This window comes from Vombatus ursinus, unplaced genomic scaffold (genome assembly GCF_900497805.2).
Source record: "Vombatus ursinus unplaced genomic scaffold, bare-nosed wombat genome assembly UNPS02014812.1, whole genome shotgun sequence".
NCBI lineage: Eukaryota > Metazoa > Chordata > Mammalia > Diprotodontia > Vombatidae > Vombatus > Vombatus ursinus.
Window position 1 is genome coordinate 29285334 of NW_020954590.1, and position 19519 is coordinate 29304852.

General features: G+C 37.8%; 1 protein-coding gene across 3 annotated transcripts in view; it reads right to left on the minus strand.

Moving 5' to 3' along the window:
- Nucleotides 1-19519, minus strand: part of LOC114053917 (phosphoprotein associated with glycosphingolipid-enriched microdomains 1-like) — a 230057-nt gene that overhangs the window by 150331 nt on the left and 60207 nt on the right. For 2 of the 3 annotated variants that reach the window (XM_027877051.1, XM_027877050.1), the window contains one exon: nt 10028-10087. The gene's annotated coding sequence lies outside the window, so the exon portion shown is untranslated. Of the gene's footprint in view, nt 1-10027; nt 10088-10574; nt 10611-19519 lie in introns of those variants that run through there. The other variant, XM_027877052.1, reaches the window with a different exon arrangement.

Consider the following 19519-nt stretch of genomic DNA (forward strand, 5'->3'; position numbering starts at 1 on the left):
ATCTTCCTTCTCTCCTTCACACATCCAAAAAATTAGTAACCAAAATCTACTGTTCTAGCTCTGAAATATCTCTGGGGAAATCCTTGAGCTGGAGAAGGAAATGGCAAACCACTCCAATATCTTTGCCAAGAAAGCCCCAAATGGAGTCACAAAGAGTTGGACACAACTGTACTACATGAAACATTTTACAAATATTATCTTATTTGATGTTCACAACAATCCTGGCAAGGAGGTACTCTTTTTATCCCCATTTTACAAGGTAAAGTGACGTGCCTAGCATCACACTGCTAAGTAACTGTCTAAAGCCAAATCTGAACGCAAGTCTTCCTCGCTCCAGGTTCAGTGCTCCATCTAATGTGCCACCTAGCTGCCTTAAAGAAAGAATTTATGCACAGGATTATCAGGTTGGGCTGCATGAACTCTGAGGTCTGTTCCAATTCTGAGACTTTATACAAATAGCCAATGATCTTCCATCAGCCATGTAGTGACAGCTTTCAACTTTACATTCAGCTATACACATTATCAAATGACACACTAATCAGCTAAGACATAGAAAATAGATAAGAGGTCTACTATATCCTCTGGGAGACAAGTTGACAGAGTGGTTATCAACATGGGATCTGAGCTAATGGTCCGCACAGTGGTGATTATAGCCAGCTTGCTGCTTTACTGACGATCTTGTTTTATTAGCTTCCCATTTAAACAATTCTGCCAAACCATCTGAAAAAGAGAATGGAAACTACCCCCTCCCCCCAAAAAAACTGAATGTTTAATACATTGGCAAATTCTCCTTTTTAATACTGAGACAAGGCAAATGCATTTGTCCAGGATTAAGATGTTGTTCTCTAGCATCAGACCATCGATTTCTGGGATTCTCACATAAGGTCTTATTGTATCTAGACCACAGATTTACACTGGTGTAACTCCCTGTCAGGCATCACCTCTGATTTATGAATAAGTAATACTATGCTCTAGGGAAACATTGATCTAAAAGAAAAAAAAAATCAATATACATCCAGTATGCATTATACTTCGACTGTGTGACTTCTTATCTCCTAAGTACTAAGCAATATTAAGTGCAAAACTAAGTTATTTGTTTTCCCAATAAATCTAACTTAAGGTATCTGAGAGTGGCCAGCATTCTATTACTTTGCCACTCTGGGTATTCAGTGTGTGGACATTATTCTGTGAAATATAAAGGCTTGGACTGGGTGCACAGGACTTAGTTGATGACTGCTTAAGAAATTTCTAAACAGTATCTGCACCACAGAAGACATGCTATGAGCTATTTTGCACTTGCAATTCTTGGACTTCTTTCAGGGCACATCTGGACTGTAAAGCTGGGGGCTATTACAATTGACTAACTTGTAAAATAAAACCACTGTCTTATTCTGAAACTATCTCCCTTTGCTTTGAGAGGTAGAGATCAAAAGTGAGAAAAAAGCAGAGTAAATGAATGACTTCGGCGGGCTCTGCCATCACCTTAGACTTTGGCGCAATCTAAACCTATTTTCACAATCAACACAGTTGCTAAGTTCTGACATGCCCTGCAGTAACCTTCTGATTGCAAAACCACTCCAGAAGGTGTGAGCTCTTGCAATTCTTCCTAGAGCCAGTTAAAATTAAGAATGGATTTTATTCTCTTTTCTTCCAGCTATTCAGATAATTCAGTCTTACTATTTTTGTTACCATTATCTTTGCAAGAGATACATTTATTTGTTGAATTTGGTTTAGCTATCTGGAATGTACATGCTATCTCACCAGATATCCTGATTCTATAACAGGTCATATTTGTTTTTCCTTGGGGGAAGTAGAGAGATCTCCTTTAAAGATCTGAGAAGTTTTAAGTGTCCTCTTCATTTTGGTTACCTTCCCTTGACACAATTTTTTCCTTTGGAGCAGGATCTTTGATTTCATTAGTAGAGGGAATTTCCAGTGAAAGAATTTCTCCACCAGTGGAGACTGGCATTTTCTGTCCAATTTAAAATCTTGGAGCTGGGTTAATATGGAAGATATCACAGAAGTTTAAGCTGTCAAAAAAAATCATAGATTGTCCTTAACTGTGTAGTATAATTAGAATTATTTTCAAATAAGACCAGGTAATGAAAACCAAATATAATCTCTATTGGTACAAAGCACAGTTTAAAATAGTATTAGCACATAACAAGGGGAAGTAAGATGTCATGTACTTTTGGGCATGGCTATGCTTTTCTGCAATCCATATGGAATGTTAATATTTTAATAACTGGAATTTATACAGTGCTTTAAGATGTGCAATTTGCTTTATATACATTCTAATTTTAGCCTCACAACAATATCATGGAGTAGGTGTTGCAAGTACTATTACTCTAATTTTACAGGTGGAAAATCGAAACTGAGAGGTATCATGACTTGCCCATTGTAACACAGCTAGTAAATACTAGAGACTGGATTTGAACCTTACTCCAAATCTACTCACTATGCCTTTCTATAGGTACTGCTCAAGAAAACAGCCACACTTAAGTAGGAAAAAATTTTTTCACATTCTGAATTACTTTAAAGTAACTGAAATGAACTTTTCTGGGTTCTTTGTTTAATAGGATTGACTCTGGATTAAATAACAAACATGTCACAGAAACTCAGAAAAACCATTGGGTGTTGTTATTATGCTCCTTGAGACAGGGACTATTTCATTTTATACCTTGTATACCTAGCACATAGCTTAATGTTCTGCAAAGAGTAGGTGCTTAATAAATGCTTATTGAATTGAACCAAATTTTCAGAAAATTAAGATGAAAGCAAAAGTAATCCCTGAAACCATAAGCACTAATTGAGTTAAATTTTGTTATTTCTGATTGCTAGAAACATTGCTAGAAAAATGGAGAAGGGAATACAGAATAACAGAAGGTAGACTTTTCTAGATTTACACAAAGTTGGTCCTTCTGCCTAAAGTGACAAACAAAAGACAGGCTGTTTAAAGGCAGGATAAGGGGAGGATAAGCAGCTGAATTTAGTAGAACTGTGACCTCAAAGGGCAAACAAGAATGTGCCTGAAATAGTACACTGAGATCCCAAGAGGAAAGAGTTACTCCTGCAGGGGAAAAAAGCATTTCTTAACAACTTAAAGGGCAAATTTAATTAAAGGACAGTGCCCTATTTTACAAGATTTTCTCTGTAAAAAGAATGTGAAAATTCATGCCAGATGTATTCCTTCCTTTCAAATTCGGAAAAGCAATTAGATGACGCAGTTTAATAGGTGTGGGTCACTCAGGTCTTGAACATTTGAAGTTGGTAAATCTTTTAAATGGGTGCACATAACATACGCATGAACTGGATTCATCATGGAGCCAATATTCTTGGAGTAAATCTAGTGCTGAGAATAACTGGAGAGAGTTGAGTTAACTTGTCTTTTATTTCTGGGAACCAAGTTTATGTAGAATAGAGTCATTAAGGGTTTGGAAGAATAATTAACATGTTATAGCCTAATTGCAGAAGCCCCTGAAATCTTACAGTTTCGTATCTATTTTTTTGATAAGTAGTAGCAACAAAAAGGACACTACACAATAAGAGCATAAGACAATAGAAAACCCACTGGTATCCTCCAAATTAATCTTTCTGTATCCATGTTCTTCCCTTTTCCCCCTTTTTTTGACAGCTGAGATCATGATCATGATCTCATGACATCACTCATGGCAGCTAAGTGGCACCACAGTGCACCGAGTGACCAGCCTGGATTCAGGAAGACTCATCTTCCTAAGTTTAAATCCGGCCTCATATACTTACTAGCTAAGCGACCCTGGGCAAGTCACTTAACCCTGTTTACCCCAGTTTCCTCATCTGTAAAATGAGCTGGAGAAGGAAATGGCAAACTACTTCAATATTTTTGCCAAGAAAACCCCAAATTGGGTCACAAAGAGTTGGACACCACTGAAACTAAACAACAACATTAACTGCGGCAGAAAGAGGCTTGGAGTCAGAGTCAGAGGAACCGGTTGTCCAGACTTTGCACTTACTATCTATGAAATCTTAGGCAAGTAATTTAACTGCTCTGAGCCAGTTTCCTCATCAGCAAAATGAGCAGGTTGGGCTTTTTAATCTGTTTTCCAACTCGAAATCTATGACAATGACCTCCTATTTTCACAAATTAAAAAAAAAAAAAGAACTGAGTGCTAAAGATGGAAGGATTATTAGTATCTCAGAATAATATTTGAATAAAGTCCAAATTCCTTAACGTGGCATTCAAGGGCTTCCATGATTTGACACAATCTAATCTTAAAAGTCTGTCACATGATTTCTCAATATTCTCAATGTTTCAGCCAAACTGATCTACTTGCTGCCATCCCCTGTATATGCCCCCTACTTTTCTACCCCTATGTCTGGAATGACTGGTTCAAATTCTACTTCTCCCATGAAGCATTCTCTGACCCCTACCCTTTCCTTTCCAAGATTCATATAGTACTTTGCCTGAATCTCTGTTACACGCAATGAAATAACATTTGTAAAGCACTTAGCACAGCGTCTGGCACATAGTAGGTGCTTAATAAATGCTTATTCCCTCCCCCTTCCTTATAATTTTGTATTATATCCATGTGTGTATTTATCTACCTCTATTAGACTAAGTTAAGGGAGGGAGCTTACTACCTTTGTAGTTTAAGGTCTCCCTTAAACTTGTGTTTCACAATGTCAAGAACAGCACTCCGAAGTTAAATGCTTTTATTGAACAGAAAGACCTAGTCCTATAGTAAAGAGAAACCATGACAAGAGCAGAGGTTAATCCTGTTCTGATTAGGCAAAGACCCAGAATTGGGAACAAAAATCAGGAGAGTGGATGTAATACTGCTCAGAGGCTTTCAGGGAAACATAGGTGTCAGTGTATGGTAAAATCACTATATCTGCTTAAGAAAGTTTTAATAATCAAAATGTATTTTTTAATGTTATATTCTACTAATCTTGTGTTTTCACCTGGACAATGACAGACGATGTATTTAAAAGAGCCATTTTATAAAAGCTACAAGGGGTTTTTCAACTCTGTAAACATTTTGAACAAATACCTGATAGCAAGGAGAGTTTTAAGTAAATTTGTCCAATGGTTGAGAAACTTTTTCCTGATAGGTGAAAAATAAAGTTGCAGAATTTCACATTGATATCACTGATACACTGATATCTGGTTCTGAGGATAAAGGAGTTAGGAAAAAGTAAAAGAGAAATTCTCCAAGAAAAGTGAATACCAATCTTCGGGAAAAACACCACAAGAGCAGGCTATGATGGAGAGTAATAAATGGAATAATCTTAAGTCTACCATCAATTAGGGCAAGATTCCAAATAAAAGATTATTGTTTCTTCTTCCCTCCCTGGTTATTTCTTTCTCAAACTAGCTTATAATGGAAGAAGTTGACATATAAGGCAGCTGAAACTGAAAAAAATTTTGAGAACTTGCTTGAGTCTCTGAACCAGCCCCCATATTTATGAACTACACAATTTTTTTTTAATTTCAAGGAAAGACAAAAATAAAGAGAAGTGAAGTATATTACAATAAACACTTGGAACTTAGAACACAAATTAATGCCACTGTTAAGTCAACCTAAGGATGTACAAGACCAGCAAAGATGGAGCTCGGAACATTTACCCAATTTAAGGTAGGATCGTTAATGTTCCCTCATGTTCAATCATAATCCAAGATGGAGTTAGCATTGGCAAGGGGAAAATTGAAAAGCTTCCATGTGGGGCCTCGGTGTTATTGTTACCAAATGGTTGTTGTTATTTATTGTTCAGTGGAGTCTGACTCTTCATGACCCCATGGACCATAGCACACCAGGCCCTTCTATCCTCCACTATCTACTGAAGTCTATCCAAGTTTATGTTCATTGCTTCCATGATGTTATCTATGTGTCTCATCCTCTGCTGTCCCCTTTTCCTTTTTGCCTGCAATCTTTCCCAACATCAGTGTCTTTTCCAATGAGTCTTGTCTCCTCATTAAACGGCCAAAATATTTAAGCTTCAGCTTCAGTATCAATCACCACTTGGTGACTATTGATAAGACAAGTTTACATTCATATCTCCTTTAAGATTGACAACAGCATTTTTCTCATAACAACTAAGAGATAATGGCAATGACATTTTATGCTCAACTGAGGTTCTGAGAGATGGAATGATTTATCCAGGAAACATCCCCAGCCCTTGTTCCTTTGAGTCCAGCAAACTTTTACTATTTTGTCCTACTTCTTGCACACCTCTTTACAAGTTATTTTGAAGTTAAAGAATAAAAGCATATTGCCCCTCTTCCCCCAAGATAAATCCACAGATATCATCTTATCACACAACAAAGCCCAAAGAAGAGATAATAAGAGTTATTTTGGGCAGCTAGGTGGTGCAGTGAACAGAGTGCTGGGGATGGAGTCAGGAAGACTCATCTTCCTAAGTTCAAATCTGGCCTCAGCCACTTCCTAGCTGTGTGACCCTGGGCAAGTCACTTAATCCTATTTGCCTCAGTTTCCTCATCTGTAAAAAGAGTTGGAGAAGGAAATGGCAAACCACTTTAGTATCTTCGCCAAAAAAATAAACAAACGTGAAAACAAAAATGGGATCATGAAGTCAGACACTACTGAAACAACTCAACAGCAACAGTGTTCAAGACATTATTAGGTGCTTGGGATACAAAAAGAAAATGAAAAACAGTCTCTGCCTTCAAGTAACATACATTCAAGATAACTTATGGGGGCAGCTAGGTGGCGCAGTAGATAGAGCACCGGCCATGGAGTCAGGAGGACCTGAGTTCAAATCTGGTCTCAGACCAGACACTTGACACTTAACTAGCTGTGTGATCCTAGGCAAGTCACTTAATCCCAATTGCCTCGCAAAATAAATAAATAGATAATTTAAAAGATAGAAGTGTGACTAGAGGAAGTCAGGTCAGAACGGTTTCCCATAGGAGGTGGTGACTGATATGGACGTGGGTAGTGTATGGTTTCACATCTATATCCGTGCCAAATGCTAGCCTTCTCTAGTATGGGTTGGGAGGGAAAGAGAAAGGGAGACAGCTTGGAATTCAAAATGTAACAAAAATAAAAAATGTAAAAAAAATTTTAAAAGGTCAGGCCAAATAATATTGTATAGTTTGATGCAATTTGCTTGGTATATCCATGATTATAATTAACTTTGTCTGAAGATAGAAAGAGTAGCCCCCATTAGTAGCTACAGGTCCTTAAAATCTTCAAAGAGACATCAATTAGCCTCTTTGAGAATGAGTCAATACACACTATCACAGAGAGTTAACAGGGACCTTGGAGGTCAAGTTCAATCTACTACTCCACACAGGAAGAGATCCTTATAGAGGCCTTTGTTGTGATGATGAAATACGAACATCTATCATGCTGAAGGAATCAACCCCATCTTAGCCTCTTCCTTGTCCAAAGTTTTTAACTCATTTTTATTAGACCTCTCCTGCTCCCATCCAAGAACAATCCACCCCCTCCCCCTACTATATACACTGTGATTTTTCAGGCTACTGAAGGGAAGAAAACCATTTATGTGTTAGTCCAAATCAGATCTGGTACACATCAGAATTAAATAGGGCTAGTCAAATGTGATAACTGTATAACCAATATAAGTATATGTGTATTTTCAAACTGTATTTTTTCAATGATCCTGGTCTGCTAGCAATATTATTTGAATATATACTCCATTCCCAACTTGTGTATCTAACCCACAATGAAGATTCAGTCATTTAACACAGTCTTTAAAAACAAGTATAAGCCAAGTTACAAGAACTGAATTCATTTCTTTCTTCAGCTAATCTATTAGAATAAGTGGTTCCTGTTTCACTACTCAATCTTCCCTGTCTAAAATCTTATTCTCCTTTAACTTAGTTGAGGGAATTGTCACATTCCCAAAACCACACATTACATTACATTGTGACCTTCAAAATCTTTCTACAAACAGTGGTTTCATAATTTTGTGTAGAAGGCAAAGTGCATTTGCCTGAATAAAAACATTCCCACGGTTTAACCAAGCCTTACAATGTTGACTAGAGTTTGTTTTGTATGTTATGAGGCTGCTCTCAAGAGAAAAAGGAAAATGCAGAGGCTCTATGAGGGAAAGGCAGAGGAACTCTGTTTGAAAGTACTATGTAAAATGACAGAGCTGACACACACCTTCCTGGGCCTTGTCTGCCACCTTTCAAAGAAACTGGCAACCTGCTACCATCCCCAAGCACTCCCACAGTGCTTTATCTTGTGCATATTAACCAGAGTCAAGGTGCATAGCTGTTTGAGAAAGTCTTATCTGATCTCACAAACTCAAGTTAAGCCTGTGGAGTACTTGAGAGAGAAACTCCCCGGAATACTAATCCATTTCTCAGTGCTTTCAAAGTGAGAAGCAAAGATAGCAGCTGGACACAGGCCAATTTTAAGAGGACATTTTTGTTTTCCAGTTGAAATAGGAGTTTTGAGAAACAAAACTGAAAGGCTTACTAAGAAGATATTGACAAAAGTAGGGACATAAATTGATAAATATTTGCTAGGACAGTACAGGTCCTAACAGTAGAATAGATCCTGTACATACTTCATTTTCCAAAGGATTCTGGAAAATACATTATTATCTTTGCCCCTGAGGAATGGGGGGAAAGTGCAGGGAGGGGGGAAGTAATTTGTCACCAAGCCAAGCTCCTCCCTGACTAACAGAAAATCTGCATTTCACAGCATGAAGAAAAAGAAAGTTGAATTTTAGAGAAACGTCTACTATAAGCTATCTAAGGAAAGAGTTGTTATCCTCTTTGCATTGTGGGGGTTAGGGACATAGTGCCCTCCCACCCCACTCCTTCCCATGGTCTGGAAAATCTGCCTAAAATTTTTTGGCCCTCCCTTCATACCAAAGAAGTTTGAATTTTTTTCTTTCTATTTTAGGGGGTGCTGATATTATACAATACATATCTTACGCATTTCTGAGTTTCTAAACTTCTTCTGTGTCATCTGCTGGCCTTTGAGTATCCTCTACGGCTTCCACAAAATTCTCCCAAAATTCCCCTTTAATTTCATAGCCAACTGGCGATATATCAAAATCTCGCTGGGGAAAGTCCTGATGTGGAAGGGATAATTGCATCATTTTCAGTAACTCCAAGTTTTCCCAAGAAGCAAAATTAAGAGGACAAGGACTGCATTTTTGCTTTTCTTTATGTCTACAGCGCTTAACAACGATCTAGTACATGGTAAGGGCTTGATAAATAATATGATGATGATAAAACGAACAACAGCTAACATCTATATACTGTTTACTATGTGCCAGACATTGTGATAACTATTTTTTTACCAATATATCTCACTGGATACTCACATCAACCCTGGGAGGTAAGTGCTCTTATGAGGCAAAAAGAAGTTGAATGACTTGCTCAAAGGCAAACAGCTAGTAAGTGTCTGAGCTCAGAACGGAGCTCAGGTCTTCTTGACTCTGGGCCCAACAATCTATCTACTGCAGCACCAGCTGCCTCTATGGCTGTTGCCATCACCCACTACCCCTTACCAGTGACACAGGGGCTACCATGAAAAAAATCCTGGAGCATTTAGAAAACTTACTGGCTCAGAGCTGGAACAAAAGCATGGATTGTAGAGTTATAGATTCTAGGCTTGGAGAAGCTGAGTCCTAAAACAGCTGCAAAAGATCCTTACTTTTGGAAGAAGCATTGACCCAATTACTGGTTTATAAAAGCTGAAGAACTTTTTTTTCTTGAAAAGAACTGTTTCCCCTACTGCAAAGTATAACGGAGATGTCTCAAGGCGTGTGCCATTTTTCTTGACGCACTTATGATTTAGTTGAGAATTAACTGTTGAGAAAGGAGCAGTCCCTTCCCTGTAGAAGGTATTCCTAAAGTCTTAGTGTAATTTTAATCTATTAAAGCTTTATTAAAGTTTAAAACTGCACAAAGACTTTTGGAACTGCCTCTAATCATAAAAACTCAACCCAGCCCAGGTGAGTGTCTCTATATCAATTATCTGATGTTAGCATATAACATTAGGTTAAAAGCCAGTCAGCCTTAAAGAAACTGCTGCATAATTACCTGGAAGTGTCTTTGCCAAAGCTCACATTGTATTCATCTGTAATAGAAAGAAGGCATCATCTGGAGTGAAAACACAAGAAAAAATCTGTCACAATCCTGAATGTGTGGAACCGATAAATGCTACATGAGAAAAAGTGATTGAAATTCTGACACAGTTAACAGCAACATTAAAGAAAACTGTGGTTACTTTTGGAATTTAAGTAGGAACATTAAAGGACAAAAACAGAAACATTTTCTTATATTCATAGAGTTATATGTACATATGTTAATATTGAGATATTCAAAGAAATAAACAGTGAAGTTTCAAAAACCAAATGCTCTATCATTAATTAATATTTTAGAAGCAATACTAGGCAATTGAGAGTGGGGGGACTTGAGAGTCAACAGTTCTGGGTTTGATACCTAGCTCTCATACTAACTGTGTATCCATGGGCAAGTCATTTCCCGTTCTTAGACTTAGTTTCTCAAACTTAGTTTCTCCATCTGTGAAATGGGGATAATAATATTTACTACCTGTCTACCCAGCAAGTGAATGAAGAATATTTACAGGCCAGGTTTCAACATGCTTCCTGTAGAGCTTGTCCAATAGTATGCAGGTCCAGGACAATACAGATGGACGATGAGCTAAAAGAAAGCGAAGCAAGGGTGGGATTGCTTTTTTTTTTTTGGAGAGGGGGTGGGGGAGAGGCAGGCAATCAGGATTAAGTGACTTGCCCAGGGCCACACAGCTAGTAAATTTGGATTTGAGAACTCAGGTCCTCCTGACTCCAGGGCCAGTGCTCTATCCATTGTGCCACCTAGTTGCTTTGTGAGATTGTTTTTGAGAAACTGCTGAGCACATTTTACTGACCCCAAGCTTTCTGTGAAACCAAAGGCTCATCTTCCCAACACTAACATTTTATCAGTATTGCTATATGGAAGTGACTTGTGGGACAGCACTGCCTCCAAAGAACTAAAGATGTGTATCAAACAGAGGGCAACAAGGAAGGTGCATGGTGAATATGACCCAACTACAACCCATGACCAATGAGGAACTCTGAAGAGTAACAGTAAATGACTCATTAAGGAATTAACTGGATGACCTGAAAATAAGATGGGCTGCTCAGTGAGTGATAAATAACAGATAGCTACAGTCATTCACCGAAATGTCAAGGATTGTAGTTGTTCATCCTTCATTGCTGAAGAGGACCAATGACATCACAGGATGGTGTCGACTTGAGCACGAACTGGATGTAAGTAAGGCAGAGTTGCACGGAGTCGTCAGCCTCACTCTGTCTTCCAGAGTCACTGAAGTCCAGTGGCAAGACAAAAGTCAGGATGACTGGTAATGCCCGGGGGTACAGAGGGTGACCGTGGTGACTCTGATAACTGACCAAGCTCTAAGCGCTCCACAGCACCTGCTTCAGCAACTTTCATGGCCATTGGACAAATTGTTCTCATCTGCCCATTCTGCCAGATGCTGAGGGCATAGGGGAGGGGTAGACATCTCTCTTATTCACCATGTTTGAGGCCTGCCTCCGACCCTCAGCCTAGTTAAAGATGGCTTTACTGGAGTGTGGCTGCTGTACATGCTTGTGTACAACTCCTTGGAGCCATATGTGAGAGTTGGGTGACAGGTAGACACCAAAGTTGGATAAGCAGCCCTGAAAGGGGTGCTAGTCCTCCTCGAACACCCCATACACTGATACCTTTGTGATATTGAAAGAAATCATGGAACGATTTTAACATGTTGGTTGTATTCTTCTGTGGCAAACTTTTGTGAATACATGGACAAAAATCACTCCGGTCAGGGAGGCATGGATAGATTACAATGTCTTGTTGGAAGGAGCCCTCCAAATAATGAGATCATAGATCCATTTGAGTATCTGAGCACCCTCTGGCAGGGTTGTCTTGGGGAAAGTGTAATGGAAATATGAGCTACAGTTATGAAATATGGCTATGGTAGCTCAAAAAGCCTTTCTGGCTTTTTAGGCCAAGTCTCAATTCTGACAGACTGTTTCAGATTTAAATGTGCTTTTTTCCTTGATCTTTTCTGAAAACTGATGGAACATTTCATAGTTCATGCTTTTTTAGGGGGCTAATCCCTGGCATATTCCTCCCTGTGACATCAGAGATGGGAAATCAATTAGTCTTTACTGAGTAAGACTCCTACCCAGGGATGTGTTAGAATCAACTAGTAAATTATTAAATTTTCATTATGAGCATTTACACCTCTGAAACTTGCCGCAAACACTACAAATCAGGGCTTAATTCACTGTCCTGTTGATTGTCTACACTTAACAAAGTATGGGAGAAAATGGTACTATTATAGATAAGCTTAGAAGTGCATCATTCACTTTATTTAGTTACTGGGAGGTGCTGATTGTTAAATATTTACAAGCACACCCCTGTTCCTGTTCCTGTTTTTCCCTCTAAAATCCTTTTTGCTGAATGACTATATTGCTTCCTTTCTCTTGTTCTGATGTGGGAGTGTGAGGTGCCCTGCTACATAGTGTACACATTGCTGCCCCATCCTTATATTCTCTGCCCTGACTGTCTTATCAAGCTTTAAACTTTCCCTTGTGAGAGCTAAAACATCATTAAATAGTTACATAGGTCATTATATATCATTATATAGGTAAAACATATCATTACATATAAGGACTAGCTGGTCTGATTCCTTTGTGTAAAATCCTTTCAGTCCCCAAACTGCTATGATGGATTTGAAAGTCCATCTCTAACTACATTCATAGCTTCTATGTCTGTTCATACATTTATCCCACTCATTTGTTATTTTATCCCTCTATCTTGGGACATACTAGCTAGATTTCTTTTGAATGTGTTTCCTACTTAAAAAAAAAAGTTACAGTATCTATAATGGTTTAATTTTCCAACGGCAACTCTAATTCACTGTTTTGGAAAGATAATCCCCAAACAACAATTCCATGGTAGTGATTCTGCTAATTCTTGTACTGTATAAAATAAAAGACATGCCACATACTTCCATCCCCTCCCTTACAAACCACACACAAAGAGTTAAATGGGTCAAAAACACATAATAACTAGTACAGATTTTCTTAAGTAAAAAGTATACTACTACAAATCAACAGTTTTCATTGCTATTTCTAAATGTCAATATTTTAAAAGTACAGAGAGAAAAGTTTTTCTTAGAAAGAGAAATAAGAGAAAGCACTGTTACTAGAAAAAAAAAATAATAAATAAGGAAAAGTTGACGTGGTACCCAAGCAAGAAACTTCCTAGTACAGACACTTGCTGACTTACAAATGTCCACACAGGCAGTCTTTAACACCAATGTGAGATGTGCTCTAGAAGACTGTTTCTGAAATGACTTCAGACCTTCATTGAATATAAGCTCCTTGAGGGGAGAGACTTTCATTTTTTTGTCTTTGGATCATCAACACCCAGCACTGTGTGCCAGGCACACAGTAGGCTATTAATAAATGCTTACTGCTCACTCTAAATGAGAAACCCTAATGCCTGCTTCTCCCCAAGGACTGCTCATCTAGAACCTAGGCCTTGTGAATTACCACCAGCAATTCAAAAATCCTTTAAAGAGCTGAAGAAATGTGAATTGTTGGAACAAGAGGTGTCTCTATTCCCATTAATGAGGAGGTGGAATAGGTGGAATTGTCTCTCATCCTACTGATGGGGCTTCAGTGGACAGAGATGTAGCTTTTGGCATCCCAAATGAGAACTGATACGTTTTGTCATAGAAACTATTGTACATAGTGTAGGTTCTATAGTATTATGTGTATGGTGTTATATTGGGGTCCATGAATATCACACCCTGACAGATTTCAGGGAATGCATCAACTCGAATAGGAAATATACATATACGTGTACACACACACACACACACACACACACACACGTGTATCAACAAAATTTATTTCCTTTTAAAATTCCATATATTTTATTTTATTATAAGAAGGGGTCGGTAGGCTTTACCAGATTGCCAAAGGGATCCACAATAGGAAAAAAGGTTAAGACCCCTACTGTAGAGGATATCAACCCAATTGGAAGGAGGAAGGGCACTGTGTCTCCTTGCCAGTTTAATCCTCCTAGGAAAAATGTCAGTGTAATCTTCATGGTACTCCTCTTTTCTTCTGAGTAACTCAAGGGTTAGCCTGCTGGCTTCTCCTTATGCTATCAACCCCTGCTACTTCTGACCCAGGTTTCTTCACCCACTCCCTTACCTATTGTGGGACAGAATGTATTTTGACAGCTTCTGCCCCCTCTATCCTTTAAGGATTTCTGAGGATTTTTACTTCTAGAAACAATGAGAAACAGGTGGCTGAAAGTCTTTCTTTCAATGCAGCCATCCCTCCTTTCACCTACACCTTAACTTAAAAAAAAAACAGTCATGGGAAAAGGCAAAAGACATAAAGATGAAAATGATGAGTCTTTGGCTACAAAAACTACTAAAGTAACATTCATCTACATTTGAAAGGAACACTCAGTCACTCAGTCGCCTGTACATTTCATTGAATAGCAATTAAACCTCTAGGGTGATGGTGATGGAGGGGGTGAAATGGGGAGAGATTTGAAGAGATGGGACCCAGGGATGCTGGATATGGAAGGAACCTTGGAGCTACAAAAGGAACTATGGTGAAGTAACAAAAGCAGGAGTGGAGGTGGAGGTGGAGGTGGGGAGGAAGCTGTGGCCATAAATATCCTGTTCTGCCTTTCCTGCAACGGAATTTCAGAATAATCCAAATTTACTTTTAGGACCCTTCCACCTCTTTTTCCATTTACTGTTACGATACAGAACAGTAAGATTTAGAATCTGAAAGGACCTTAAAGATCATACAGCCCAAACATCTCCGGGATGAGGAAAATGAGGCACAGAAATTATATGTGTTGCTCAAGGTAACAACTGTCAGAAGCAAGATTTCAGAAACCTAATGTCCTTATGCTGTCATAAACCCCATCTTGAGTCACTGCCAACCCCAAATCAAAATTTTTCTTCCCTTCTACTCAGTTAATCTGTTATGTATTAGGAAAAAAAGCAATCTAACTAAACTAATTCACACTGTGGTAGGAATGACCCAAAGTTTACATTTCTAAAATTTGCCTTTTTAAAAGAGCATGTATGGTTAAAGGAAATTTGCCTCTAATTTGTGGGATTTTAGGCAGTGCATAAAACTTATTCTTAGTCTTACAGTGGTATGTGATGAAATAGTTTGAGGTAAAAAGGCTATTTCTCAGTTATTTCTGCTTTTTATACTTCCTTCCCTTTCCCTAGTTCTAAACTCAATTTATTTAAAAGCCCCAAACATTTTCACAACTGCAGGCCACTCTTACTATCACAAGTTGTAGGTGGGATAGTAGGGAGATAGGAATTCAGAAGTCACAACTCCATTTTCTAAGTAGGAGCCCAGAGTCACCAATGAAGCTTCCCCACTCCGTGTGCTTGTTTCATAGTCAGCATGCTCAAACTTATCTCCTCAAACCTTTTTCCCCAAAAGCTCAGAGGTATAGTAACTCTGATGATACCTTAATTTCTAAACAAATCCCAGGGTCAACCATACCAGACCTCATTCATTCACTGACCTCATTCATTCATTGGTTCACTTTGCTAGGACTGAGCAGATTTGGAAAACGAAATAGCCAAAGTAATCTAGGTTACTTCTGTTTTGGTAAAAGCAAGGAAAAAAAAGTGCCATGTGCTCATATAGTTTTAAAACTCAAGCATCCCTAAAACAAGATGATGTAGGAGATTATGTGCAAAATGTATTTCACTTACGGCAGCCGTATTATCTACTGGTGTCTGAAAAAGATTGGGTGACTTGGTAACACTGTAAATAAGCTGGGTACACATTGAGGACCCAAGGAACAACAGGAATCTTCTTTGGCCCCATCTGTTCAAAACGGCATTGAATACAACTCTAGATATTTCACAAAGGGTATCCAACATGGCTGTCTAAAAATACATTCTAACCTTCCCTGAAACAACCGCATGGATGGAATACAAAGTAGGTTAGAATTCTTTTAATTCTTCTATCCCTTCACTCAGTGCAGTGACAAGTTAAATCTTTTACATAATTCAGTGCCCAAAATTCAGCAAGCAGATTACTACGTACAGATAAATTTCTATTATAGCACACAGATGCAAATTTTTTTTAAAGTTCATAGTAGTATCACACATTCAAGTTTAACAACTACAATAGCATGCAGATGCAAAAATAAACAAAAAATCCATAGCGGTGTCACACATTTAAAGTTTAAAACTGCCCACCAAATTATCTACAAATCACTCCATGGAGAACATACTTAACATATCTGTTTATCATCTTTGCTTCCGTACCACAGTCAACTTAACAAAAGTAAGAAAACATAGGCAGCTCTCTGTGACACTGCATGGTGAAAAAAAGGGAACTGAGCTTAATGAATTTAGGCTTTGCCTTGGGAATGGGCTTCATTTTAAATAACTCAAGTGTATTTTTTTGTTACTGCATACATAAGCATTGGATAGGAGAATAACTGGCCCTTTGATTTCTTGGTATAGAAAACTCCAATCAATGTGCAGGTTAGCACATTGTCTGTTGCTGACAGTCTTAAGACAGTTGCCTAGGGCAGATGAGAGATTAAATGACTTGCTCTGGGTCACACAGCAAGATTGAGTCAGAGGCAGTATTTGTACCAAGGTTTTCCTGACTTGGAAGCCAGATCTTTTATCACCTATGGCAGAGTGCCTCATCAACATTGTTCAGTCGTTTCAGTCATGTCCAACTCTTTGTGACCCCATTTGGAGTTTTCTTGGTAAAGATACTGGAGTGGTTTGCCATTTCCTTCTCCAGCTCATTTTAGAGATGAGGAAACTGAGGTAAACAGGGTTAAATGACTTGCCCAGGGTCACACAGCTAGTAAGTGTCTGAGGCCAGATTTGAGCTCAGGAAGATGAATCTTCCTGACTCTAGGCCTGATGCTTTATGCACAGCACCACCTAGCACAGTCTTTCACAAACACTCACATATGAAACAGTACAGAAATACCAACACATTTAGATATTTTTTCTTCTATACTTCCATTACCCTAAACAGTTCATAGAAACATTAGGCATGCCAAATCATTTCTGCTCAAATACATAAAGAAAATATTACCATATACCATATATGCAATCTGCTAATGGAGAAGGGAATAGAATATATTTGTTGTGTCTAAGACAACATCTTTGTAAACATCACCCTTACAAATATTAACGGATTGTGGGAGGTCATTTGATATTTAAACATTGGTTTCAGCAGCTTGAAATGATGCATATATAATTCAGTGACTGCCACTCCTATTCTGAACTTGAATGAGTAATCACATTCAGTCCACCTGGAAAAAATATTCCACGTATAATTTTGCTAAAGAGTTGACTGGAGAGACAATTGTGAAAAAACAGCCTGGCAAGTCATTATGAGTACCCATAAATAGGTGAGTGGTGACTTGGTTTAATGAAAACTAGTAACTAAAATCCATTGACCTGTGCTTGCTTCCGATAATAAAACAGCAGACAAGAAATGGGACAACCCTTACAACATGACTTAAGAAGTCAGCTTAGAACTTTTTTTTTAATTATTAACAAGAATTTAAGAACTTTTTTAAAAAAATTAATCTGTTCCTCCCACTACCTTCTCTCCATAGATAATAATTATACAGTGCTTAGCATAGTGCCTGCACATAGTAAGCACTATATAAATATTGACTATTAAGCAAATTTTTAAAAAAAAATCTCAAAATGCATACACATATTCTGGCAAAACTAATTCCCAATTAACCATGTCCAAAAAACCCAGTATATCTCTTTCAGTATTTTAAATTCATTATCTCTCTGTCAGAAAGTGAGTGGCATGTTTCATACTGATAATTCTAAAGTCTTTCAAAGGTATTTTCCCCTCTTTATTAGTGTTATCATTATATAAATTATTCTCCTAGCTCTGCTTGTTTTGCTCTGCATCAGTTCATAAAGATCTGCCCAGTTTCTTCTCAAATTGTCCATTTCATCTTTTCACATGGGACAGTAACATCCTGTTTCAATTTCTGGCCACTATGAAAAGAGCTGCTAAAAATATTATTGTATGTATAAATCCTTTTCCTCTTTCGTTGATCTCTCTGGGCTAGAGGCCTAGTAGTGGTATAGCTGGATCAAAGGGTAGGTTCTGGGCATGGTTCCAAACTGCTTCCCCAAATGGTTAGGCTAATGTACGGCTCCACCAGTGTACCTGTTTTCCCATAACCCCCTAACATTTGTCATTTTCTCTTTTGCAGTCTTTGCCTGTCTGATAGGTATAAGGTGGAACCTCAAAGTTTATTTGTATTTGTCTAATTATTAGTAATTTAGAACTTTTTATGTGATTTTAAAAATGGATAGCTTGGATCTCTTCCTTTGAAAATTCTGTTTATTATATCCTTTGACCATTTGTTTATGGGTGAATGGCTCTAAGTCTTAAATTTGAATCAGTTCTTTATATGTTGTAGAAATGAGATCTTTATCAAAGAAACTTGTGGCAAAGATTTTTTTTTCAGTTTTCCTTCTAATTTTTACTATATTAGATTTGAGTGTGGAAAACTTTTTTAATTTTATGTGATTGAAACTATGCATTTTATCCTGTGTGATCATCCCTATCACTTGTTTAGTCATGGATCTTCCCTCATCCATAGATTTGAAAGGTAATTTTTTCCTTGCTTCTCTACTTTCTTTTTTTTTTTTTTTTTGGTTTTGTTTTGTTTTTTGTTTTTTTTTTTTTTAGGCAATTGGGGTTAAGTGACTTGCGCAGGGTCACACAGCTAGTAAGTGTCAAGTGTTTGGTCTGAGGCCGGATTTGAACTCAGGCCCTCCTGACTTCAGGGCCGGTACTCTATCCACTGCGCCACCTAGCTGCCCCTCTACTTTCTTTATATAACTTTTTATACATGTAATGCATCCATTTGGAGGTTATCTAAGTATGTGATGTGAAGTGTTGATCTAAACCTACTTTCTGCCAGATTGTTGTGCAGTTTTCATAGTAGCTTTTGTCAAATAGTAAGTCTTTCCTCCAGTAACTGGAGTCTTTGGGCTTATCAAACATTGTATTACCATCTTTGGTTGTTTCTACATATTCTAAGTGTAATCTATTCCACTGATGAATCTTTTTTCTTTTTTTTTTGTTTTAAACAGGGTCAAATCATTTTAATGATAATTGTTGTATAGTAAAATGTAAGATCTGGTACTGATAGCTCTTCCCTTCCTTTCCATCCCCCCCCCCTTTATTACCTTTGAGACTCTTGACTTTTTGTTCCTCCATATGAATTTTCCCCCTAGTTTTGGGAATCTGATTGGTACAGCATGAAATAAGTGAATTAATTTTCATAGTACTATAATTTTTATTATATTGGATCAACCTACCCATGAGTAATGAATATTTCTCCACTTATTTACGTCTATTTTTCTCTTGGAAGATAACATTCCCAAGCATTGTGTAATTTCTGTAATTATTCTGAATGGAATTTATCTTTCTAGCTCTT